General features: G+C 42.8%; 1 protein-coding gene across 1 annotated transcript in view; it reads left to right on the top strand.

Moving 5' to 3' along the window:
* Window positions 1-27,924, top strand: part of MAP3K14 (mitogen-activated protein kinase kinase kinase 14) — a 51,337-nt gene that overhangs the window by 2,285 nt on the left and 21,128 nt on the right. The gene's annotated exons all lie outside the window — the stretch shown is intronic.

Here is a 27,924-nt window from a genome sequence, read left to right as displayed (position 1 = left end):
CATCCAATTGCATACGTGAAAACAATTTTCTTATTTTTCCTTGAACGTGATTGGGTATTCAAAGTGAACACTACTTCACTCTATTTACTAAGCTAAGTGAGCATTCACAGTCTCAATTCCTATAGTAAATCAAGCCATCTATGCCTATCTTACATGTGTGCATACATTTCCATATTGTATGGGATTTATTATATTTTAAATGCATCACTGGGGGAGATTTACTAAAACTGGAGCACTCAGAATCTGGCGTAGCTGTGCATGGTAGCCAATCAGCTTCTAACTTCAGCTTGTTCAGTTAGGCTGGCCATACACTATACAATTTTCTGTCCAATTTCCTTTAGATTTACCTTCAACTATGTAGTGCAAGGGCCTGCCTAATTGGATACAACTGAAGGTGTTGTTTAGGTTTGACCTCCTATTATATGGTTTTTGGTAAATTCAAAGCAAACTTCTCAAGAAAATTGTATAATGTATGGCCAGCCTAAAGCGTAGACAATAAAACCTGGAAGCTGATTGGTTACCATGCACAGCTGCACCAGATTTTCCACTCTCCAGGTTTAGTAAATCTCCCCCATTGTCTGGTTATAAAGAGAGAGGGAGTTGGCATTTTTATTATTATTACAAGCCCTGGTTCACACTGATGAGGTGCGGAATTCACAGCGTTTTCTGTGCAAATTCCACACCGCATCCGAATCGCACGCCGTTCATGCAAACTGCTGCTGGTGTGTATGTTAGGTTAACTACACCCCGAAAGAAGTCTGCAAAACACGTTTCCAATTGCCTAGGCGATCGCAGCGGACGTAGGAGCGGGTACCTGTCAAATTCGGGTACCCGTTCCCCCCCCCCCGCTCCCCAAAGGTGCCAATCCTTAATGGGAAGCGGGGGATCCTTAAAGCGGATCTTCCCCTTTTGGGTGGAACTCCGCTTTTAGCACTCATATGTGGACAATTACCATTGAAATACATGAAATTTTGGATGTTGAGTGTTTCGGAGCATTGCGCTAAATTCAGCCTGGGTTCACACTGATGCAGTGCAGAATTTGCAGCACGAATTCCGCACCGCATCAGAATCGCACCCTGTTCGTGCGAACCGCTGCGGTGCAATGTGCAGAATTGGATCGCATAGGTGTGAATACCCATGCGATCCGATTCTAGTGCGGACCAAAAAAAGGGTCCTGCACGATTTTGGTGCGGGTGTAGTGCGATTAGAGCCATACAAAATGTATGGCTCCAATTGCACCGCACACAAATCGCATGTGATTGGCACAGAAATGCGGTGCGGTTCCTGTGCGAATCACATGCAATATACCGCACCGCATATATGTGAACCCAGGCTCAGGGTGAATGGGGCCTTAGGGAGGTATTGGAGAAGTAAGAGCTGCATTCATTTGTATCCTGTATAATTGCCTACAGTTCAGCTTTAAATGTTTCAAACGTCTCTCTTTTTTTTATAATGTCTGAGCAGCCTGATGGCTTTGAGCTCAGAAAGAGGAAACATAACAATACAGCAGTCACCAGGCAGGAAGTACAAAATGCTCATGTAAGGAACAAATATGGCCGATACATATACATATGTATTTTATTTATTTCAGGTATTTATATAGCGCCGTCAATTTACACAGCACTTTACATATATATTGTACATTCACATCAGTCCCTAACCCTCAAGGGGTGTACAATCTAAGGTATATGTAGACATTATACACTGGCTGGCTTCAAAACATTAAAAGAGAAGTGTGGTCAAACCTTTTTGGTTACTTCTCTTTTGGGTCACAGGAGCACATTTACTAATGTGACCCAGAGTCAGCCGATAATGGGCTACTGCCTGCGATCATCTGATGGAGCACAGAAGCCCAGGTTTTGCAAAGATCCAGCAATATAGTCAGGATCCACCTGACAGCCGGCTCTGCCTTTTAGTGGTGGCGGAGAGGGGGAGACCCGCCTCCTCCCTAACATGGCACTCCAGTGAGCGCTGGAGGAGCAGAGGGCAGTGACTGTCAATGGCATGACATAAGACACAAGATGTCTCTAACCAATATATATATATATATATATATATATATATATATATATATATATACACACACTTTTAATAAAGTATAGATTAGCTTTACGGCCCAACTGAAGCCCAAACTTGGCTTTAGTTTAGACTTTGGGCAAGGGTTAGGGCCACGTTTATTGCTGTCAGTGACCCATTTGGGGAGATTCAACCTTATTTCCTGTCCTGGTGACACTTGCATGTTATCAGGACAAGAAATGAAGGGGGCAATCAACCCTGGCAGAAGACAGCAATATACCCTGGCAGAAGACAACAATAAACCCTGGCAGAAGACAACAATAAACCCTGGCAGAAGACGGCAATAAACCCTGGCAGAAGACGGCAATAAACCCTGGCAGAAGACGGCAATATACCCTGGCAGAAGACGGCAATAAACCCTGGCAGAAGACGGCAATATACCCTGGCAGAAGACGGCAAGAAACCCTGGCAGAAGACAAAAATAAACCCTGGCAGAAGACAGCAATATACCCTGGCAGAAGACAGCAATAAACCCTGGCAGAAGACAGCAATAAACCCTGGCAGAAGACAGCAAGAAACCCTGGCAGAAGACAGCAATAAACCCTGGCAGAAGACAGCAATATACCCTGGCAGAAGACAGCAATAAACCCTGGCAGAAGACAGCAATATACCCTGGCAGAAGACAGCAATAAACCCTGGCAGAAGACAGCAATAAACCCTGGCAGAAGACAGCAATAAACCCTGGCAGAAGACAGCAAGAAACCCTGGCAGAAGACAGCAATAAACCCTGGCAGAAGACAGCAATATACCCTGGCAGAAGACAGCAATAAACCCTGGCAGAAGACAGCAATATACCCTGGCAGAAGACAGCAATAAACCCTGGCAGAAGACAGCAATAAACCCTGGCAGAAGACAGCAATATACCCTGGCAGAAGACAGCAATAAACCCTGGCAGAAGACAGCAATAAACCCTGGCAGAAGACAGCAAGAAACCCTGGCAGAAGACAGCAATAAACCCTGGCAGAAGACAGCAATATACCCTGGCAGAAGACAGCAATAAACCCTGGCAGAAGACAGCAATAAACCCTGGCAGAAGACAACAATAAACCCTGGCAGAAGACGGCAATAAACCCTGGCAGAAGACGGCAATAAACCCTGGCAGAAGACAGCAATATACCCTGGCAGAAGACGGCAATAAACCCTGGCAGAAGACAGCAATATACCCTGGCAGAAGACAGCAATATACCCTGGCAGAAGACAGCAAGAAACCCTGGCAGAAGACAGCAATATACCTTGGCAGAAGACAACAATAAACCCTGGCAGAAGTTCTGACTGTTATCTACTCTTAAAAACCTTGACCAGAGTTGGGCTTTACTAAGGCAAGGAGCTACATCATAGGAAACCTCGTACAATCAGGACAGTAGATATATGTCAGACAGGTGTAGGGTACCCATGTATCATAACAAGGCCATTGTATATATCTGCTTTAGTGCAAAGCTAGACTGGATAATGTATTAAGCAATGGGGTTAACTGGCTAAAAGAGTATCAAAGGTTCATTCAGTAAAGTGAATAAAGTGATGTTGCATTCACTCCCATCCAATCATGTGCAAAGCAATATCCTGTTTTTTTTTTCATGATCATGTAATCACAGAACATTCACTACTCCTTTAAAGTGGTTGTAATCCCTTACATATACCCAGTGAGGTGACTGGCCTCAGGTGATACACAGAGGTAAAACAAATCCTCCTACATAAGTTGTACCTGACTGTCTGCAAGTCTTCTCTTCTCTACATCCGTTCAAAGTCCAGAATGAATAAAGCTTGTCTGAGCTTTCAGAAAATAGGGGGCAGAGAGCTGAAATTACACACTTCAGAGCTCAGTGAGGAGAGCTCCGAGAGCTGATTGGAGGGAAGGGACAACCCCCTCCCTCCACACAACTCACAGGAAGAGCTGAGGCTTACAATCACAGGCTATGTGTTGGAGCTCCCCCCCCCACGTCACCTTTTTTCTTTTGGTGTCAGGAAAACGTGTCAAAAATTATTCATTCTGATAGTAGAGGAACGAAGCAGCAGACAGAAATGACACTTAAATGAGACAAATACACACTATAGAGGGATATACTTTGTTCATATTTCATGTCCGGGGTTTACAATCACTTTAATATATCATCCACAATGAATTCAGGATTGTTGACTTGTTAAATAAACACAGCGACAGTGTGTTGCCAGGCACTAAAAATCATATCTATTTCCTGTTGGCATTCTTTTCATTGTATGTGTGGATCCAAGTATAAGATAACTGCTTTAGGGTGTCATATGATACGGCCGGCTGCTGTCTACACTCTACTCACCTGAAAGAACAATCATTGTCACATACCAGTGATTGTAGCAGGAAAAACTTTAACTTTTAAACAAAGCTGTTTAGATCTGTAATTTATACCAATTAACAATTTGCAAATGAGACGACTCTAGTCTAGAAAATTAGAATCATTTTTTTTGTGACCACCAGATTTTGGATCATGCCACCCAATGGAGGTCATGTTCCATTTGTGCCCTCTCCTACAACTGTCAGCTATGACATGCTAGGACGGAAAGACTGGCCACTCACAGCTCCTATTTTCTTTCATTCTTCCACACACGTATCCCTGTTAGAAGGTTGTTTTGTAAATTGTACATTTCAGATTATTCTCTGGGACAAAACATTATTTTGATATTTAAAGGGTTAGTCCACGTTACTCATATGTAGATCCTACTTGGCCAAATTATTCACTAGCCTCAACCTCAACCTCTCAACCAGGGTCCTGTGGGTCCCTAGAGTTCCTCCAGAAGTTGCTAGAAGTTCCTTAAGCACTGATCAGTGGTGAATTGACCGCCCACTTAAACTGACCACCGAGGCGATCTTCACCCTCAAACATAAGTTGCCCCTCCACCCCTCTACTGTGCAAAACGAGCTCTCCATTTAATAACCCCCCCCCCCCCCCCCATGCACATCATTCGCCTAGGTGTATGATATGGACTTTGCCCGCTGTGCCTCCTGGGATATGTACATCACACATCCCATGGGATGGGAATGAGAAAGGATCATCATTGGAGAACTGTTGGCTGACCCAGGAAGAGGCAGCAGCTTTCCAATGACAGCACTGAAGAAGATGGCAGTGTGGGACTGAGCAGGGGACAGAAGAGAAGCAGATCTCAGCAGAACAATGCTGGATCTTCTGGGCGGGTGAATTGTGCAGGACCCGCAACTAAGTAAGAATGGGTGAAGAAAAAAAATGGCGGGGGTTTGAGGCTGAAAATTTGCTTTATATTTCAAGATTTTTACTGAAACTACTTTTGTCCTGCACAGTAGGTGGGGGTTAAAAATGGCCTGCTATGGGTGTCAAATACTCTAAGGCTCCATGCACACAGGGCATTTTGATAACACTGGTAACGTTAGCTGTGTCACGTTAAAAATGTTTTTCTGCTTTTTTTAGTGTTTTTGCATTAGCGTTTAGTGATTTCCCATGTTTGTGTTTTTTAGTGTTTTTTTAAAAAAAGTCCAAAAATGCCGGTTTGGTGAGTTTTACCGTGTTTTTCCAGCTAAAAAACTCCTCCAGAAACTCACTAGTCCTGGGTTTTTTTTCCAGCCGAAAAATATCCCTGCTAAAAAATGTTGATTACAGTCTATGTGTGCATGGACACATAGGATCCCATGTTGGGGGGTTTACTGGCTGTAGAAAAAAAACATCAAAGGCCAAAAACAGCCGCTGTAAAAAGGTCCAGTGTGCATGAGGACTTAGTATGTCACATTCTTTATTCTTTTATACAAGACTTTGGACAACTTACTGATCACACAAATGTACTGTGAGCTGTAGGTATAATCGTGTCTACCAAAAGTACTCTAGGACCTAAAAATTATTTCAAGGGTTCCCCTGGAATAGAAAGGTTGGGAAAGACTGTATTTGGGTCTCCAATGGCAACATCTCCTGTCAGTTGCAGGCCCCACAACAGAGCTTCACTTTTTGTTTTACTCTAGAGCTGAGAGTGACTAGCCCATTGTAATGGTCAAAGCAGGAGGGTGGGTGAAGCTGGGAATAGAGATCTCACTACTAGTACCTCTGAGATAGAAGAAGCTAGTGAGTGAATTGATTGACGGGCCCTTTAATACTGACAGCACGCTTACCTGGTGCTCTGTGTTGTGGTCCTCCTACCACCTTGATTATAAATGTCGGTGTTCATTCACCTGGTGAAGATCTTACATCCGGTCCTGAAATAGAGCAGAAATATTTTATTTTTGCAAAGCGCTGCACAAACTAAATCCTGTATAATAATAATAATTTGTAAAATAAGCAAACTAAATATTGGAGTTTGTCCCTAGACTGGTGGTAGATTATGGCACCACATCCAAAAAGTTTAGATGAATCCACCAGATTACAGTATATATAGCATAAGACTTTGAGTCCAGAAAAATGCGTTCCAATACAGCTGCCAGTCCACTATTATTAGCACATAAAAGTAACTATTGTTTATTCACTATGATGTATAGGCTATTTAATGAATGGCAAAGGCTAAGTGTATGAGAACATACAGATCTGTTGGCACCACCAGGGGTGGACTGACCATTTGGGCACTCGGGCACTGCCTGAGGGCCCAGGGTCAGTAGGGGGCCCCATGAGATGCCCCTGGTACCTTTCATAGGCTTTTTTTGGGTGTGGTTTGAGTGTGGGTAAGGACACAGGGGCCCCATGATCCCCTATTGCTCGGGGACCCCATGAGTTGTCAGTCCGCCCCTGGGCACCACGGTAGTATTTACAACTATTACATCTTTGTAGGAGATTAGATCTTGTGTACTTTTAAGTATGTTTTTAGATGAAGTCAAGAATAAAAATTGATATTTTAGGTATCTCATCCTTATGTTTTGCTGTATATAATCAACACCATACTATACATCAGCCATTCTCAACCAGGGTTTCACAGAACCGTAGGGTTCTTTCAGAGGCTGCTAGGGGTACCTTGAGCTGCAGTTGATTAACCTCCCATCTGATGGTGTCTGTATGGTTCCAGGGACAACCCTACTTGGCAAAACCAGCAGCATGACACCAGTGATCTTTTTAGCTACCTTTAAGGGTGGTGTTCTGACCACTACTGCAAGGTGGACATTCTTTCTACTGACCACCAATCTAAGGAGCATTTTCCCTGTTGACTCAGTTTTAGTAAGGGTTCCCCGAGACCAAAGCACTATTGATCTTTGCTATATCCTGTAAAGAAATTATATTAAATATTGCTAATATTTGAAGTATTTTTGAAGATTTTCTGTAGATGAGTGAGAACATGGAAGCCACTTTCCAGAAGGCTTTTTGGCCTACACAAAAATGGACTGGTTTTTAAGGTCCTGTTTATTTATTTTTAAGTAATCACTATTATTAGATTGTAGATCTAGATCTAGATCCTAGATTTTAAGCTCGAAAGAGCAGGGCCCTCAATTCCCTCATGTTTTGCATTGTATTGGTATTGTTCTGTCACATGTTCTGTCCCCCTTTGTAATGTACAGCGCTGAGTGAACTATTGGCGCTTTATAAATACTGTATAATAATAATATAATAATTATTATTATTAAACAGGATTTATATAGCGCCAACAGTTTGCTCAGCGCTGTACATTATAATGGGAGACAGTACAGGAGACAGTACAGTAATACAATACAATACACGAGGGGTTCGAGGGCCCTGCTCCTTGGAGCTTACAATCTAGGAGGGAGGGCAGAGTGGTACAGGAGGACCTGTGGGGGATGGAGCGGTGGGAAGAGTGGAGGAAATCGGCAATTAGCTGAGGGCAGGGTAGGCTTCTCTGAAGAGATGGGTTTTCAGTTTGCGCCTAAAGGTGAGGAGGGTGGGTGACAGTCTGATGGATTGAGGTAGTGAGTTCCAGAGGATGGAGGAAGCCCTGGAGAAGTCCTGGAGACGGGCATGGGAGGAGGAGACCATGGAACTAGAGAGCAGGAGGTCTTGTAAGGAGCGGAGAGTGCGTTTTGGATGGTAGATGGATATGAGATCGGTGATGTAGTTTGGGGCAGTGTTATGAACGGCTTTGTACGTCAATGTTAATAATTTGAATTTTATGCGTTGGGCAATCAGAAGCCAGTGGAGGGATTGGCAGAGGGGGGTGGCAGATACGGAGCGGTTAGTAAGGTGGATGAGTATGGCCGCAGAAGCAAAACTAACCACTAAGCAAAACTATTTTCTTTTAGTAGTGCAGTAAGAGGGGAAATAATATGCAGTGCAAAAGTCGATACCTACATGGCTGACTCTTCAAACTGCTGAGCCGGTGGAAAATTATTGGCTGAACGGTAATTGCATCCTAATAAAAGTGAAGAAAAATATGCTGGGCTACATCAAAATAAACACTCAATGCCTGTGACTAAACATGTGAAAAATAAGAAATTAAATACAAAAATTTAATTTCTTATTTTTAACATTTCTAGTCACCATTGAGTGTTTTTTTTTTTATGTAGCCGATCATATTTTTCTTTACTTTTATTCTCATTATTTGCCCCACTAAGACTTGGATTGTGTGCACTAGCAGCTACAGTATTACTACACATAATAAGTGCTTGAGTTATTTAATTTATATTGGTAATTGCATCCTATCAGATGCCGTCACTGTTCAGGTATTCAGGTAGCCAAGGCTACAGCTGGCATTAAAGCCTCCCCTAACCATAATTAAGATACAGGAACAAGACTCAAAAAAAAAACCTAACATTCATTTATAAGATCATTTAAACTAAACTGACCCCATTCACATATACAGTCTATCAAATAAAAGAAAATAATCATGGTTTCACTTGATAGGATTATGCGGGCCATACATGGGTCAAATTCCGAACGATTTTTCATCCAAAAATCGAAAACGTTGTTCGCTCGGTAATCCAATGGTGCCACCAATGATTTAGAAAATCAGCCGACCAAGTCATAAACATCACCCCATATAACAGGTGACACTTCTGTTCCTTCCAGGTCATGGCTTGTGTGCATATTCTTTTCGGAAATACGACTGTATAATTTGACCATCACTGAGTTGAAAATTGGTCGTTTTTCACGAATTTTCCAACATGCCTGATCACTGAAAAGGGGAGGAACCACGAAAATCGGTCGGTGCTATTGACCCACTAACAGAGTGAAAATCGGCTGATTATTCTTTTTATTATTCGGTCGAATTTCGACCCATGTATGACCGGCATTAGTCAGTGAAAATCAATGATGAAACTACAGCAGCCAATCAAATTCCAGTTTACTAAGGACACATCCCTGGAAAACCACATCTGATTGCTTATAAAGAATGACTACACACTGCACAGTGTTTTTTTGCCTTGTGTAGAAAAGTTCTTAGGGAATTGTATTACTAGTTATAGCAAATAGTGTCTCAGACCCAAGACGTTCCACCCTACTTTCACTTATTATTTGTTTAAGAGATAAGCATTTGCTGTGCAGCCAGAGCCACAACATAATCTATTTTTTATAACAACAAAGAATTCTGTTAAAGGGAGTATACAAATACAAAGAAGCATAATCATATACAAATATTGTGCACCAACTGACTTCTCCCAGGACTGTGCTAAGCAACAAAACAATAGGGAGCATACCTTACATGTAGCCTCTTCCTGACTGAAGAAGACTCTTCCTGACTTCATGACTGAAGAAGACAGTACAAAAAGGCCACAATGTACAAGGTGCTTACCAAACTTTAAGTGGCTAACCTATAACAACCACTATACTCTTAATGGACACCAGTGGCTGCAAAAAAAACACCTTAACATGGTTGTCCCTGCAGATTGTACAGTTCTCGTCTAGTATGCTTGGTTGTTAAGGTGCAGGAGGTCAGCATCTGTTGTTATGGTTCAGACAGCTGCCTGCATCATGGCAACCTTGACAGGGGCCAACTGCATCCTAGCAACCAATAAAAAGAAAGAGGTTGTGAAAAAAGCAAACTGACACGACCCCTGCTCCTGCGTACCTAGTGGTAGCGATTGTCTCAGGGAAGCTCCTAGATCCTGAGACAATCATTGTCAATCATAGTTAAATAAATACTCCTCTTCTTGCTAAACGCATGGCTGGAAAGCAGTTATCAAGTAGGCTATAAATATGCCCCACTGTGACCTTTCTTAAAGTGGAACTGTACTACATCTGACTACCACAAACCAAAAATGCTATTTAATCCATTGTTCATATTCAAAGAAAACTCACCCATCCACCCATGTCTCCATGCTTTATTTTTGATGAGAATTTATATTCAAAAGCACCCCCTGGTATTTCTGGCAGTGGCCATCTTGAGTAAGGGCAGATCATTCTTGTAGCATTTACTTCCTGGAATCAATCTGCCCTTATCTCATGCATTGACTGAGCTGAGAACCCTCCCCCCTCCTGAAGGCTCCTGGGATGTATGATATGATTTTGCCTAGGCATGGAAACCAGGAAGTAACTGAAGAAATGTAAAAAAGAAGTTTAAAACAAGTAAATATGATATACTTTTCTATTTACTAATGCTAGCAGCATAAGGATTAAAAATAGTCAATGTACTCTGAGAGTGGAGTTCCACTTTAAAGGTACCAACAGTTCTCGGGAGTGTTAATGTTCGAAATGATCTATGTGTTCATGTGAGAGCCCCTTGAATCCTAGGCCCAGGATGGACCTTGGGTCTCAACTTCTGGATTTTGACAGTTTACTATCAAGGGCAGGCCTGACTTGGACTGAACTCATGCAGAGGATTTTTTAATGATTTGACAGGGTTGGGACTTTGTATCGGGATGGAGTAAGACTTAATCATGACTTGGCCAGAAGTCAAGGCCCCTTGGTCAGCCTGGGAAGAGTACAAGGAAAAGAATCTTGACATCGTAACGCTGAGGACTTCCAGAGAGATGGAACAGACTTCCACAAGTGATATCTATCACTGCACAACCCAGACTGGATGTCAAAGCCTGTTGCAGCCCTCTCGGGGAGCCTTGCAACTGAATAAACAGAGTAGAACAATAGGGAGCAAAAGCTTAGTGCATTATCGACAGTACTTTTGCAAAGTATAAAACGAGTACAAAATCACAAAAACAAAGATAGCAACAACGTTGTATGTGAACCAAGCAACCAAAGATCCCAACATTTGATGGGACTCATTTGGTTCAAATGGATGTCATAATACCAGCTGATGCATTTCGAGGGACATGCCCCCTTCTTCCGAGCAAAAGGGAAGGGGGCATGTCCCCCGAAACAAGTCAGATGGTATTATGACAGCCATTTGAACCAAATGAGTCCCATCAAATGTTGAGTTCCTTCCTATGTTGGAGGCTGTGGTTGCTTGGTTCACTCACATTGTTACTACCTTTGTTTTTGTGAGTACATACTCATTTTATCCTTTAATAAAATACTGTTGATAATATACTAGATCTTTGCATTTTGTCTTACACTGCATATTATTTAGCCTGGGAAACGTATCCAAAGAGGTTCCATAGGAACACATAAACAGAATCAAAGACTGCCCCCTTTCTATTGACACACCTTTATATGGCCCCGGATCCTCCAATGTGATATTGACTTGGATCAATGGAGTAGTATTTGGGAGGCTGCCTTCAGATCTTCTAGATGTGTAGTATATAAAGAAAACACTTATAAATACTGATGTTTTGGTATAAGACCCCTGAGGTTCTCCATGCTCGCAATCCGAGTGTTTCTTCTGTCTGCCGGAGGTGTGGCAAGGAAATTGGCACTCTATTCCACATTTTCTGGACTTTCCAGCGCATTGCACCTTTTTGGAGATAGGTCCTTTTGCATCTACTTTTACAGTCCCCTATTTCATTTGAACCCAACCACTTTTTGTTGGGCCTACCTTTTTCAGGCTTCTCCAAATTTGCCAGGAAACTATCCGCCCATGTTTTAAGAGAGGCCCGGAGAACCATTCCTATGCATTGGCTTTCTACTACGCCTCCTACACGATTGGAATTGTTGAAGGTTACAGCAGAGATTAGAAGAATGGAGTATCTCACTACTTTGCATGCTAACTCTGTCCCCATCTTTGAGGCAGTTTGGGAACCGTGGGATCTTTCCATTTCCGATTTGCCTACTCAATTGTGTGAAAATGATAGCTAATTCACTGTTATGTATTGACATTGTATGTACCTATATGTCCCTCATCGATTAGCCTATTTCTTTTTTCTTTTATTGTTTTGTGATTGTTATTTCGCGATTCTATGTTTGTTGTAAGCATTTTGAAAATCAATAAAAAGTACATATAAAAAAAAAAACAGAATCGAAGACTAGCACAGGCCTGCACTTCAAACTACTCCTACTTTAGAAATGTTTTAATTAGGACAGGTTCACTTTAAGGTTTCCGCCACTCAATCCCTTTTTTATAGATTACCATTCAAAGGAAAAAGTGGCCAATAGTGTCCATGGTGTCTGGCCTGAACCTAGTTAGAAATGTGTTCAGTTAGAGGCCCAGGCTGAGTGAGTCACTCTTAGAAGGATATCCTGCAGTCCTCAATGATTAATCTCACAAACACGCCTGGCTGCACATACACATTGCACGCTATACTGAAGTGCCGTGTCTGGTGTGGAGGAGGGACACAGGTGGTGTTGATTATCACCCTACAAACCCAGCAAAATCAAGTACAGCAGATCAGGGCCAGAGTGAAAAGTAGGAGCCCCCCCCCCCCCCCCCCGTCTACAATGCCGTTGTGTTACGGTACATTTAGAAAGTAGACTTGTCAAACGTTTTTTTAGCAAAAATGGATCGTTCTATTCTACAGATGAACTCCAAGAAACTAAAAGTTCTCCTTTGCAATGGTGGGGCACTGGCAGGCAATGAGTGACACTAAACAATATCCTCATTTATAACTCTGCCCCAAATTACATCACCAATATTGTCTCTAAATATCACCCAAACCATACTCTCCACTCCTCCCAAGACCTCCTACTCTCTAGCTCCCTTGTCTCCTTCCATGCTCGTCTCCAGGACTTCTCCAGAGCTTCCCCTATCCTCTGGAATTCTCTACCCCAATTTATCAGACTTTCGCCTACTCTGCTCACTTTTAGGCGATCTCTGAAAACCTATCTCTTCAGGGAAGCCTATCCTGCCCTCAGCTAATAATGGAATCTTCTATTCCTCCTACCAGTCCATCCCCCACAGTTACTACCTTTTGTACCACTAGCCCCTCCCTCCTAGATTGTAAGCTCCAAGGTGCAGGGCCCTCCTATCCCTCTTGTATTGAACTGTATTGTTGCTGTATTGTCTCCTGTTATATTGTAAAGCGCTGAGCAAACTGTTGACGCTATATAAATCATGTATAATAATAATATATAATATAATCTATGCACAACCACTACTTAATGGCCCTGTAACTATTTTTCATGAATTTTTTTCTTACACGGTTTGCCTCCTTGGAATGTCCTCTGATCTCCCAAACCTCTCATGTTTTCCCTCACTTGCATTTGTTTGGAATGAGCAGTGCACATTTTGTCCCCTAGTTCATGGTTCACAATCAATCTTTGGGAGTGAACAAGAGACGTTGAATATGTTTCTGCATACAGCAGGACCATGGAGAACAAATGCAGCCAACCTCTATTATTATTATACAGGATTTATATAGCGCCAACAGTTTGCTCAGTGCTTTACAATATAACGGGAGACAATACAGCAACAATACAGTTCAATACAAGAGGGATAGGAGGGCCCTGCTCCTTGGAGCTTACAATCTAAGAGGGAGGGGCTAATGGTACAAAAGGTAGTAACTGTGGGGGATGGACTGGTAGGAGGAATAGAAGATTCCATTATTAGCTGAGGGCAGGATAGGCTTCCCTGAAGAGATAGGTTTTCAGAGATCGCCTAAACGTGAGCAGAGAAGGCGATAGTCTGATAAATTGGGGTAGAGAGTTCCAGAGGATGGGGAAGCTTTGGAGAAGTCCTGGAGACAAGCATGGGAGGAGGAGACGAGGGAGCTAGAGAGCAGGAGGTCGTGCGAGGAGCAGAGAGTACGGTTTGGGTGATATTTGCAGACAAGATTGGTGATGTAATTTGGGGCAGAGTTATAAATGGCTTTATATGTCATTGTCAATGGTTTGAATTTTATCCGTTGGCCAATGGGAAGCCAGTGGAGGGGTGGCAGAAATGGAACGGCTAGTAAGGTGGATGAGTCTGGCAGCAGCATTCATCTAACAAGAAGTTAGATCACAGCAGCACAAACAAAGGAATCTTCAGACTTGGAGGAACAATAGAAGGACATTTTTAAAGTCAAGAATAAATACTTGAATACTTTCTTTTTTTTATATCACTTTAATTGCTCATTTTGTCTAGGGGATGGTAAGAGCATTTTTACTTACCTGATCCTTTGCTCGCCCCAGGAGACAACACTCCCCCTCCACACCAACAGTGGACTGCTCCTTGGCATCCTCACACCCAATGCAGGCTAAAGACCCTGGACTGGTCTTGATGATGTCAAAGGTCATTAGACTGCGGGGAGTGTAGAGGAGAAGAGGCTGTAGGGACCATTCTAGCAGTGTAGAGCAGCCTGCAGGAGCAGAGGATCAGGTAAGTAAAACTGCTTTTCCTGGCCCCCTATACATAACAAACAGTTAACCCTTGGAGTGTGAGCACAGTCCCACTGCAAAGGGAGGACTTTTCGTTTTTCCAGAGTTCAGCTTTAATAGAGATATCATTTTTTTTTTTTATGAGCAGCTAATCTGGTAAACTATATCCAGATACAAAACCTTGTTTTGGTTTAGACAGCGTGGTGACAATTGTCCATTTTGTAGAAGTGTCTAAGGGACAAACATATAATGCAGCAGCCTGTTTACAAGCAACCAATGGCAAGACTTTGCATCTGCTCAGTGGCAGTTGACAAACTGTTTATCATGCTGCTTTTCCCCCGGAACATGTGATGGCTTCTTACATGTATGTAGTGATCATGACCTTTGGGTCCCATGAAGCCTGCGGCAGGCAATGCCAGTGTTAGCATGCTGCCTCCTTCTTCCTGTTTGTGACAGTGATACAGTTTCCAGAACAAGCAAAACATTTCTCGAGAAGTGCAGATCTAGACAGAGAGAGTGTGTGAGAGAATGAGGGGGAGGAAGGCGGCTGTACAAGGTGTGGCTCACATTTCTTTGTTAACACTGTCCTGTAATGCCATATTCCAGTTAACTGATGGTGTCTTGTAGCTACAAGGCAACTGGATGCTTATTAAAGTGGGACTCCGGACAAAATAAAAAATGACATATATGATGGAGTCTGTCACAAGCATTAAAACACCAAATTTTGGTTTTCTGAGATACCACTGTAACATAGTTTATCATCTGGTGATCTGGTCATTATCCAACCAAGCTGTCCAGCAAAAGTGGGAGTTAGAGTGTTGAGACAAACCATTTCACACTGACAGAGGTGCTTACAATTGTCAGTTTTTATTATGTAACATCTTTATGTCAACAAAATAAAACTGTTTCTTCAACTGTTTAAAAAGTGTTAGATGGATTAGTAAATTAGGTTCGACTTTACATATGTGACTAATGAATTAAATCCAAACTGCAGCCAACACTACCCTCACCAAGGGTGGCTACATTGCTCCTCCATAGATAGAGTGGAGGAGTGAGTGTGGACACTCTAAGATGGGATGTATGTTATTGGCAGGTGAAAAAAAAAGAAAACTAATACAGCCACCACATCTAATAATTGGTAAACTGCAAATATTTACATTTTTGTTTTGGGGCTTAGATTAAAAAGTAAATCAGACTGTATTTACCTCTATAGTTAGCATACACTGCATTCACTCAGATCCAGCTTCACCTTAGTGTGAATCTGATACCCTTAACCAACATGTACTTCAGCTGGTGCAGGAGGCCACGTACACGCACATACACTATAGTGCCAAAAGTATCGGCCGGCCGGCCTGCCTTTACACACACATGAACTTTAATGGCATCCCAGTCTTAGTCCGTAGGGTTCAATATTGAGTTGGCCCCGCCCTTTGCAGCTATAACAGCTTCAACTCTTCCGGGAAGGCTGTCCACAAGGTTTAGGAGGGTGTCTATCTGAAGGTTTGACCATTCTTCCAGAAGCACATTTGTGAGGTCAGGCACTGATGTCGGGGGAGGAGGCCTGGCTCGCAGTCTCCACTCTAATTCATCCTAAAGGTGCTCTACTGGGTTGAGGTCAGGACTCTGTGCAAGCCAGTCAAGTTCCTCCACCCCAAACTCACCCATCCATGTTTTTATGGACCTTGTTTTGTGCACTGGTGTGCAGTCATGTTGGAACAGGAAGGGGCCATCCCCAAACTCTTCCCACAAAGTTGGGAGCATAAAATTGTCAAAAATGTCTTGGTATGCTGACGCCTTAAGAGTTCTCTTCACTGGAACTAAGGGGCCAAGCCCAACCCCTGAAAAACAACCCCACAGCATAATCCCCCCTCCACCAAATTTTACACTTGGCACAATGCAGTCAGGCAAGTACTGTTCTCCTGGTAACCACCAAACCTAGACACATCCATCAGATTGCCAGACAGAGAAGCATTATTTGTCACTTCAGAGAACACGTCTCCTCTGCTCTAGAGTCCAGTGGCGGTGTGCTTTGCATTACACTTGGTGATGTAAGGCTTGGATGCAGCTGCTCGGCCATGGAAACCCATTCCATGAAGCTCTCTATGCACTGTTGTTGTGCTAATCTAAAGGCCACACGAAGTTTGGAGGCCTTTAGCTATTGACTCTGCAGACAGTTGGCGACTTGTGCTCATTGTGCGCTTCAGCATGCACTGACCCCGCTCTGTCATTTTACATGGCCTTACACTTCGTGGCTGAGTTGCTGTTGTTGCAGCTGCTTCCACTTTCTTATACCACGAACAGTTGACCGTGGAATATGTAGTAGCAAGGACATTTCATGGATGGACATATTGCACAGGTGACAACATATCATGGTACCACTCTTGAATTCATTGAGCTCCTGAGAGCGACCCATTCTTTCACAAATGTTTGTAGAAGCAGTCTGCATGCCTAGGTGATGATTTTATACACCTGTGGCCATGGAGGTGATTGGAACACCTGAATCCAATGATTTGGAGGGGAAGCCCAATACTTTTGGCAATATAGTGTATATAGGTCTAAAACAGGGGTCTCCAAACTTTCTAAACAAAGGCTCAGCTTACTGTCCTTCAGGATTTAGAGGGGCCAGATTGTGGCTGGTAGGAGTAGAAAATTCACTGCCGTCAATGGGAATAAGCAATACCCAATCATTAGTTTTAATGGGAGGAATAGTGCTTCATTGTTGGCATCAGTTAAAGGAATGGTGCTCCATCATTGGCGTCATTGGAAATAATAGTGCCCCAAGAGAGATCAGATCACTCTTGCTGCAAGAGGCAAGCAAAGGGTCACAGTGTGGAGAATACTGGTCTAAAACATTTGGCAGCACTGGACTTTATTTGCCCATATGTATAAGCCCACATGTTGACAAAACTTGTAAGGACCTGATGAACATATCAAGGTTGCTGGAACTTGGTCCACTGAGCTAGGGCAGCTTGGACTTGAGATAAGGTATATGTGATCATAGCAATGGCTGCAAGCATCTGTAGTTGTGGTAATAGGACTTAAAGCATAGCTCCAGTCATGTTTGTAAAAATTAAAAGTCAGCAGCTTCAAAAACTGTAGCTGCTGACTTTTAATAAACAGCCACTTACTTGTCCCACGATCCAGTGCTGTGCTCGACCCATTGGTTTTCAGTGTGTGCCCTCTCCCTTCCGGCATCTTTACTATGGACAACTTGTGGCTTCTGATCGCCTAGGTCAGTGGTTCTCAACCTTCCTAATGCCGTGACCCTTTAATACAGTTCCTCATGTTGTGGTGACCCCCAACCATAAAATTATTTACCCAGTAATTATAATTCATGAGTATCGTTTTACCTCCAATACTGCTGCTTTGAACACAGTAGCTGCTTTTAACAGAGTAGCTGCTTTCAACACAGCAGCTGCTTTCTACACAGTAGCTGCTCTTTACACATCGGAAATATGTGTTTTCTGATGGTCTTAGGGGACCCCTGTGAAAGGGTCGTTCGACCCCCAAAGGGGTCACGACCCACAGGTTGAGAACCACTGGCCTAGGTGGTCCGAGCAAAAGTGGGAGCAGCGGCTACCTGCTCCTCTCCAAAATCTCCATTTCACAAATGGGGAGGGGGGGGGAGAACTTCCCCTTTTGGGTGGAGCTCCGCTTTAAGGCTCCCAAAAAGGATTGCTGCCAATGTCATAATTAAGGTTGGTGGGACTTAAAGCCGAACACCAGGCAGACATAAAAGACATATTAATGCAGCCATGTATTCATTAATACAGTGCAAGGAACATGCTGATAGGAGAAGAGAGCAGACTGGCAGAGGGATGAGCTCATCAGTCTGCTTCTCTCTTCACTATTCAGTCGCAGGCTGGAAAAGGGACAAGACCCATAAGTGTAACTTAACTGCAGAAGAGGAAATCAGGTCTCCTGCCCTTCTAGATAGGACTGTACTGTGTGCAAGAGCTGTGTAAATCTCAGGACTGGGTGGACAGAAATACAAATCCTTAGGCAAATAAAGCAACTTCCATATATAAGATTAGAGGAACTGAATGTATTCTCTCTTGAGAAGAGGAGATTAAGGGGGGATATGATCTCCATGTATAATACATAAGGGGGATATGATCTCCATGTATAATACATAAGGGGGGATATGATCCCCATGTATAATACATAAGGGGGGGATATGATCTCCATGTATAATACATAAGGGGGGATATGATCTCCATGTATAATACATAAGGGGGGATATGATCTCCATGTATAATACATAAGGGGGGGATATGATCTCCATGTATAATACATAAGGGGGGATATGATCACCATGTATAATACATAAGGGGGGATATGATCACCATGTATAATACATAAGGGGGGATATGATCTCCATGTATAATACATAAGGGGGGATGTGATCTCCATGTACAATACATAAGGGGGGATGTGATCACCATGTACAATACATAAGGGGGGATGTGATCTCCATGTATAATACATAAGGGGGGATGTGATCTCCATGTATAATACATAAGGGGGATATGATCACCATGTATAATACATAAGGGGGGATATGATCTCCATGTTTAATACATAAGGGGGGATATGATCTCCATGTATAATACATAAGGGGGGGATATGATCTCCATGTATAATACATAAGGGGGATATGATCTCCATGTATAATACATAAGGGGGGATATGATCACCATGTATAATACATAAGGGGGGATATGATCTCCATGTATAATACATAAGGGGGGATATGATCTCCATGTATAATACATAAGGGGGGATATGATCTCCATGTATAAATACATCAGTGGTTCATATAGTGAACTCGGTGTAGAGTTATTCACCATGAGGTCATAACAGAGGACAAGGGGGCACTCTTTACGTCTGGAGGAAAAGAAATTTAATCTCCAAACACGGAAAGGTTTCTTCACAGTAAGAGCTGTGAAAATGTGGAATAGACTACCTCAAGAGTTGGTTCTGGCCAGCTCAGTGGATTGCTTCAAAAAGTCCTGGATTATTTCTTAGATACACAGAATATAACTGGATAATAACATTTATAGGTAAAGTTGATCCAGGGAATATCCGATTGCCTCTCGGGTGATCAGGAAGGAATTTTTTCCCCTGCAGTAGCAAATTGGATTATGCTTTGCTGTTTTTTTTTGCCTTCCTCTGGATCAATCGTGTATAGGATTATAACTTTTTTTTTTTTCAATGGCTGAACTGGATGGACTTTTCTCTTTTTTCAGCCAGACTAACTATGTAACTGTATTTCATTTGTGTATGTAGGTAGTTGCTGGAGCTCAGCTTTAAACATCTTGATAAGGTCTGCTGTGCGTCAGATTCAGAAAATAGCGCAGGGCAGGGATGCAATTATAAGCCGCAAAAAAATCACTTGTGGGGGGGGGGGTGGTAGAGCTCATTATAACAGGGAAGAACAAACCTTATGTTGCCCGAGTTAAGCATTGCCTGAGATGCAATTAATCTGACTGTGTAGCCCATACATGATACAATTATCTACCTGGCTTACAAATGGTAAAACCACCACCAACAAACCTTGGAATACAAAACCAGTTACCGAAGGAAAAAAAATTCAGAGGACAGCAATGGAGGATAATATTAAACAAAACGAAGGCAGCACTAGGGTCGTCGGTTCGAATCCCAACCACGGCACCACCTGCCTGGAATTTGCATATTCTCCCTGTGCCTGCGTGGGTTTCCTCCGGGTACTCCGGTTTCCTTCCACAATCCAAAGACATGCTGCCAGGTGAATTGGCTCCTGTCTAAATTGGCCCCAGTAGGTGTATGTATGAATTTGAGTTAGGGACCTTAGATTGTACACCCCTTGAGGGTTAGGGACTGATGTGAATGTACAATATATATGTAAAGCGCTGCGTAAATTGACGGCGCTATATAAGTACCTGAAATAAATAAATAAAAGGAAGGAGAAAGGAAATAACAGCCAATAAAAAGGCAGTGTGATTAGTTGGCGTGGGCTGTGAAGTGACAGGAAAAGAAGAGGGGTGCAGGACAGGGGAGAGAGAGAGAGGAGGAGACAGGCGAGCATGGAAAAGGGAGGTTCTCTTACTGGCAGGCTTGGCTGACCTTACTACAGAAACTGAAAGTGCTGTGTATACAGGATTCATAGAGTATAACAACTCTTCAGTTTCAGGCATATGGAGGCTGCAGTCAGCTGTCTGAGTAAGTCTCTGCATTTACAAAAATGAATTGCAAACACTGTTTATAGGGTGACATTGCATTAGCTTTTTTTTTTTGCCTTGCTACACATCTGGTAGGCAGCAGTTTATAGGATATTTCTGCTTGCAGTGCATATTACCCTTTATAATGTATAGAATCAGCATGTTATACTGAAGTCCAGATGTTATTTGTTCACCACTTGTTCTTTATGAGATTTAGAATTGAGGCATAGGTACATTTTTTTCTTGCAACCCTTTAGTTATCAATGGTATAGCTTCCTGTGTTTTCTGCCTGTTTTCATGTCTCTGTGGACTACCGAACAATCCCCCCTATATCACAGTGATGTGAAGAAGGGGAGCGGGTTTGGAATCCTGACTTAAAGCAGAAGTAACTCAGCAATACGTACCTAATGACGTCCACAGATAGATCCAATCTCAGCAGGTTCAGCATCCATACAAGAGCAGGCTGGTTGTACTGAAGTTGATCCATCGATGGACTTCAGTACAAGCAGCCTGTCAAATTTTTTGTATGAGTAATACATAACTCTGCCCCAAATTACATCACCAATCTTTATTTATTTATTTCAGGTACTTATATAGCGCTGTCAATTTACGCAGCACTTTACATATATATATTGTACATTCACATCAGTCCCTAACCCACAAGGGGCGTACAGTCTATGGTCCCTAACTCACATTCATATACTAGGGCCAATTTAGACAGGATCCAATTAACCTACCAGGATGTCTTTGGAATGTGGGAGGAAACCAGAGTACCTGGAGGAAACCTACGTAGGCACAGGGAGAACTCCAGGCAGGTGGTGCCGTGGTTGGGATTCGAACCAACGACCCGAGTACTGCCAGGTGGAAGTGCTAACCATTTAGCCACTGTGCTGCCCATTTGACATTCATCACTGGCCAGCTTACTTAGAACAAGCTGGATCCATGAGGGTTAAGGGTGTGCATTTCATTCACTGCACCTTCGAATTCTGAATGATTTTTCGATCTAAAACATTGTTCTTCCACGACCTCCTGCTCTCTAGCTCCCTTGTCTCCTCCTTCCATGCTCATCTCCAGAACTTCTCCAGAGCTTCCCCCATCCTCTGGACCTCTCTACCCCAAATTATCAGACTATCGCCTACTCTGCCCACTTTTAGGCGATCTCTGAAAACCTGTCTCTTCAGGGAAGCCTATCCTGCCCTCAGCTAATAATGGAATCTTCTACTCCTCCTACCAGTCCATCCCCCACAGTTACTACCTTTTGCACCACTAGCCCCTCCCTCTTAGATTGTAAGCTCCAAGGAGCAGGGCCCTCCTTTCCCTCTTGTATTGAACTGTATTGTTGCTGTTTTGTCTCCTGTTATATTGTAAAGCGCTGAGCAAACTGTTGGCGCTATATAAATCCTGTATAATAATAATCATTGTGTTCTGCTGGCAGCGAAGGCTCCTTGTCAGAACACAAGAGCACTGCAGAAGTGATTCAACACTGACTGACTTGCTCAACTCAACAATGTCCTTACCTGCAGCGCAGATCATCTATAGCTTGCTTTAGCTTCAACATTCTGACACCCACAAGATCCCTCACCAGCACCAGCTCCTTCTTGCTGGTCTTTTGCCGCCTCGACTAGCCAGCGCGGGCTATCATCACTCCCGGACATGCACAGCTTACTGTACAAAGAACCTGTCCACTCACAGTTTTCAAATATCAGACTTTAGTTCCACTTTAAGGTTACAATGATGCTTCTCCATCGATACAGTACAGAGAGTTGTCACCCTAGGACAGGAAATGGGTTACTGGCTGGATCACCAGGTAAAGAGAAAGGTGAAAAAACTGGAAAAGAAAACTAATGCAGCCACCACATCTTATGACTGGTAAGCTGCACTATATTATATTTTGTATTCTTGAGTTTAGGTACACTTTACAGGAACTGAAAGCTGAGGACCAAGAGTATTACAGGGAGACCCCAGCATAAGCTTGGTAGTATCCACTGTCTGAGCACCCACAGCAGTTTCATCAGTTTCACCAGGTAAAAAAATAAAAGTTGACACAAGTCATATCCAAGTTAACCCTTTTGGCCTTTACAGCCTTAATGTTTTATTCCTTAAAGCGGAGTTCCACTCAAAAGCGGAAGCTCCGCTTATTTGCCTCCCCCCCCTCCACTGCCATATTTGGTACCTTTTGGGGGGAGAGGGGATCGAGTACCTAATTTTGACAGTCCCAGTTCCGGCTCAGTTCATTGCAGTGAAATGACCCAGAGGTTTGGCCCCCTCCTTGCTCCCGCAGTCTCCTGGGAACTTTCACAGGTCCCAGGAGACTGCTGGACCAATCAGGAGGCGCAGTGTCACTCGCACATGCGCAGCGGGCACCAGGCTGTGAAGCCGCAAGCTGTCACAGCCTGATGCCCACAGTAGAGATGCCAGTGCCGTGGAGGACAGAAGGATAGAAGGAACTGTGCGGGTGAGAACATTGCTGGACCTTGGGACAGGTAAGTGTGTGTTTATTAAAAGTCAGCAGCTACAGTTTTAAACAAAAAATAAACACAAAAACGGCTGGAACTCCACTTTATTACATTTTCTGCATTAAGGTAAAAAAAACTTCTGTGCAGATGATCCCCTCCCCCCAGCCCCCTTCCCCCCTTATACTTACCTAAGCCCGGTCTTGATCCAGCACTGTGCCCTAGAGCAGCTGCTTTCTTCACTTCTTCAGGAGCCATTGGTGGGTGGGGCTGAGCCCTGCTGTCTTTGCCTATAGATGCAAACAGGGCAGCTCGGGATCAAGCCCACATGAGTGCCCCCATGGGAAGAAGCTTTCTATGGGGGCACTCACCAAAAAGAAGGAGCCAGGAGCGTTGGTGTGTGACCCCAGAAGAGGAGGATCAGGGCTGCCCTGTGAAAAATCATTGCACAGAGCAGATAAGTATAACATGTTTGTGATTTAAAAAAAAAACCACAAAGGTTTACAATCACTTTATAAAGAGGAGGAAATATCCTGGACTGATTAAAATGCAGATAAAATGCCAATGCAAGCAATGTCTTAACATGCGATTTTGTATTACAACATATTTTGTATTTAAATTGACTTTGGGGCACACCCTGCATAATCCGTGTTTTTAAATTTCAGCTGTGTGCCAAAGGCTGTCCTTCTTCCCAGTTCCCTATATTTACAGCACTTCATATTATCCTGCCTGGAGTTTGCATGTTCTCCTGTGCCTGCGTGGGTTTTCTCCGGGTACTCCGGTTTCCTCCCACACTCCAAAGACATGCTGGTAGGTTAATTGGATCCTGTCTAAATTGGCCCTAGTATGTGTATGTATGAATGTGAGTTAGGGACCTTAGATTGTACACCCCTTGAGGGTTAGGGACTGATGTGAATGTACAATATATATGTAAAACGCTGTGTAAATTGACGGCGCTATATAAGTACCTGAAATAAATAATAAATTATCTTCCATCCAGTGTATGGGAACTCAGGGCAAACGTTGCCCTTACAGCTTTACATCACCTTTACAGCTCAAAGATGTTGAACAGTACAGAATCACGTAACAAGAGTCTGCAGCCTCACCCACAAGAACTGATAAAGCCTTCTGTACCTGGTTTCAGTTTATTATATGAAGCTCATCTTCCATTTCCATCATTGTGGACTTTAACCCAGGCACCGTTGCATTGTACCCAATACAGTGGAAGGAGGTCATTTACTGACTATATTTGCTAGGCCAGAATGAAAGCAATGGATTTTTTTTTTGGTTTTATAGTTTATTAGATCTCACGGGGAACAAACGTTTTAGATTTTTGTATTAGTTTTACAGGAACGGTCAACAATACACTTACAGCTTTTAGAGTAGTCACCGAGGGGGTCAAATCAAGCAGAGATATCAGGATAAATGTGAGATTAAACAGATACCCTTCATTTGGCAGATTTGAACAGAATCAGAAGGCATCCATTATAATCCCACCATAACAATGTAGTTGAGTGGGAACAGATAAAAGTCTTTTATTTTTTTTTACCAATTAGCAGGCAAAGAAAGTTGGGCCCTAAAAATGCTTGTCCTTTTTTTAAGGATAACTCCTGAAAACAAAAATATGAGCATCCATTGCTGACTTTTAAAACAGAAAGCTGTCATCCCGATCCTGGGAATAGTCAATGACGCAGAGCAAGCATGCATTTACTGTAAACCAGTTTATAGTCATTCTTTAGTAGCACCAAAAGGAGCTGTAATGGGGTTTCACTCTACACCTGCCTCTTAACATGTTCATTCACTTTTCAGGCAGCAATGTCAAATTTGTCTAAATGCAACAAACAAGTACAAACAAGATCTGTCTACACCACTAAAACCAATATACAGTAGCTGTATAATTAAGTGGATAGAGAAACTGGATTCCTTTTAAAGAAATACTCCTGTCTAATGGAAAAGCATGTTGTTGTTACATAACTAGTAATATCACGTTATATATCCAACTACAAATTTATATTCATTCCTTGTTTAAAATGTGTAGTCCAGGAAATGACGTCCTGAAAATGTTTTCTGTGCCCACGTCATTACAAAATGCTGACTGACAGCTAAGCTTACCTAGAGCAGAATAGAGATGATGAGCATCATTATTTTTTTTTTAGGGTTCAGGTATTCTCATCTGTGACATTCTAATGATGAGAAGCAACCCACACACAAGTCATAATGCTTTAAAGCAGGGGTGTCAAACTGGCGGCCCTCCAGCTGTTGCGAAACTACAAGTCTCATCATGCCTCTACCTTTGGAAGTCATGCTTGTAACTTTCAAAATTGCAATGCCTCATGGGGCTTGTAGTCTGGAGGGCCACCAGTTTGACATCTGTGCTTTAAAGATACCCGTAAAAAAAAAAAATGACACTCCTTTGCAATAGAAGAGGTGGTACATTCACCCCTATAATTGCCCCTGTGTCGTACCTTTCCTCCATTCCATTAGACTCTTTAGCATTTGACACTTCTAGGCAGGGGCGGACTGACAACTCATGGGGTCCCCGGGCAATAGGGGATTATGGGGCCCCTGTGTCCTCGCCCACACCCAAAAAAGCCTATGAAAAAGAAAATGAAAGGTACCAGGGGCATCTCATGGGGCCCCCTACTGACCCCGGGCCCTCGGGCAGGGCCCGAGTGCTCAAATGGTCAGTCCACCCCTGCTTCTAGGTAGTGTGTCCTACTGTGTATCATTAGATCCCTTTTTCCAATCCCTGTGTCACCACAGACTCAGTAGTGACACAGGGGTTGGAGAACCCCAATTTTTAACTATATTTAATATATTATGTAATATATCATGCACTACCTGCGGGGAGTTTGCATGCTCTCCCTGTGCCTGCGTGGGTTTCCTCCCACACTCCAAAGACATGCTGGTAGGTAAATTGTTCCTAGTATGTGTATGTATGAATGTGAGTTGGAGACCTTAGATTGGAAGCTCCTTGAGGGTTAGGGACTGATGTGAATGCACAATATATGTAAAGCGTTGCGTAGACGGCCTTATATAAGTACCTATAATAAATACGTATAAACACACAAGCCTTTTGAAGGACTTTGCTCTGCAAAATAATGTGGTAGTGCTGGATGCCTCCAAGCTATCTATGGACATGACGTAAGGAAACAGAAAACATTATGCTTTTGCAATAACCTGTTCAGCCTGCTCTGTCCATCAGACAAGCTCACTTTTGCTATCCTTTCACATTTGTAACAAAAGAAGTTCAGACTCGGTTTTTGCTTTTACCAGCAGAAGACATTGAGTATGCTGGTTCTTGTTTCAGATCTGAGAAGACATTTGATCTTCTGTGGTTATCACCAGAGCCATTACAATGAAACGTTTTTTCCTGAGTCTATTAGTATAGGTGACCATTATAATAGGTAATTGAGATCTTAAAAAAATAAATAAAAAAAACAGTTGGCCAGGGAACATAAAAGACAACGTCACAATTAAAGCCCAACACTAGCTAAATCTCAGGTTTTTCTTACTGTCTGAGACCCCCTTCCTGTCCCTGCGATATCCACAGCAATACAATTCTTTAAGTGCTAACCCTGTCCACCACTGCTAAAAATGAGCTGTTTTCTGTATCCATGTTGGTCTGTGTCCCCAATAATGACACAGATTGAAATAAAAAACTGTCAGAGGCTCTAACTCATGGATCTCCAAACTTTCCAAAGGGCCAGTTCTCTGTCCTTCAGACTTTAAGATGGCCGGATTTTGCCAAGTGGGAGCAGAACTTGTTCTGACATCAGTGGGAGTAAACCATGTCCCATCTTTGGTGTCATTGGGAGGAATAGTGCCCCATTATTGATGTCAAAGGAAGGAATTGTGCCCCATCCTTCCTGTCAATGTGAGAAGTTGTGCCCTATTGTTCGTGTCAGTGGGTGGAATAGTACCCCATTGTTGGTGTCAGTGACAGGAAACATGTCCTATTGTTGCTGTCAGGAGATGGCATAGTGCCCCAATGGTCAGATAAAGACAAGCAAAAGTCCTGAATCTGGCACCTGGGCTGCAATTGAGACCACTGCTTTAACTATTCCCTGCTCTATCCAAAATGAAATGAAACATTTTATCTGGAGTTGGGCTATGCAAGTGAAACCTGTCCAACACACAAATATGTTTAACCTTGTCTAACATATTCCAAAATATATATATTCTACTAAAAACTGAACCTACTAATCTTAGGGCAAGTGCCTATGGGCTTATGTCTGTGGCATCAATTTGTCATCAGTGAGATGCTTCTGGGATCTTTCAGACTCAACTGACTTGCATTTGACCTGCAGTTCATCCCTTTCTGCATGCAAACTGCTTCAAGTGGAATTTGCATCCCCATAGACTTTTTAAGGGAATACGAGGTCCTTAAGGTTTTACACTTGAACAGTTTAAATCAATTTCAAACCATATGAAAGTGTTCCAATTTGTAGCAACAAAAAGAAGTACTTTTCACAAACCCTTAAAAAGAACAGCGGGTTCCCATCATTGGAGCTTTGGGGACTTATCTCTGACCATAAAATTATGATGGTTCATACGCAAACCTGTGTACAGGTGTACCTCCGTTTACGAATTTAATGCGCTCTCCGGGATGTTTCGTATTGTGAAAAATTCGTAATCCGAAACTCGGTTTCCCATAGGAATGTACTGAAAACCAATTCATCCGTTCCGGAGGTCAAAAAGTTAAAAAAA

This window comes from Staurois parvus, unplaced genomic scaffold (assembly GCF_062004578.1).
Source record: "Staurois parvus isolate SC_StPar_1 unplaced genomic scaffold, SC_StPar_1.0 ptg000151l, whole genome shotgun sequence".
In the NCBI taxonomy this organism is placed as follows: Eukaryota; Metazoa; Chordata; class Amphibia; order Anura; family Ranidae; genus Staurois; species Staurois parvus.
This window is presented reverse-complemented; position numbering and strand designations above follow the sequence as displayed.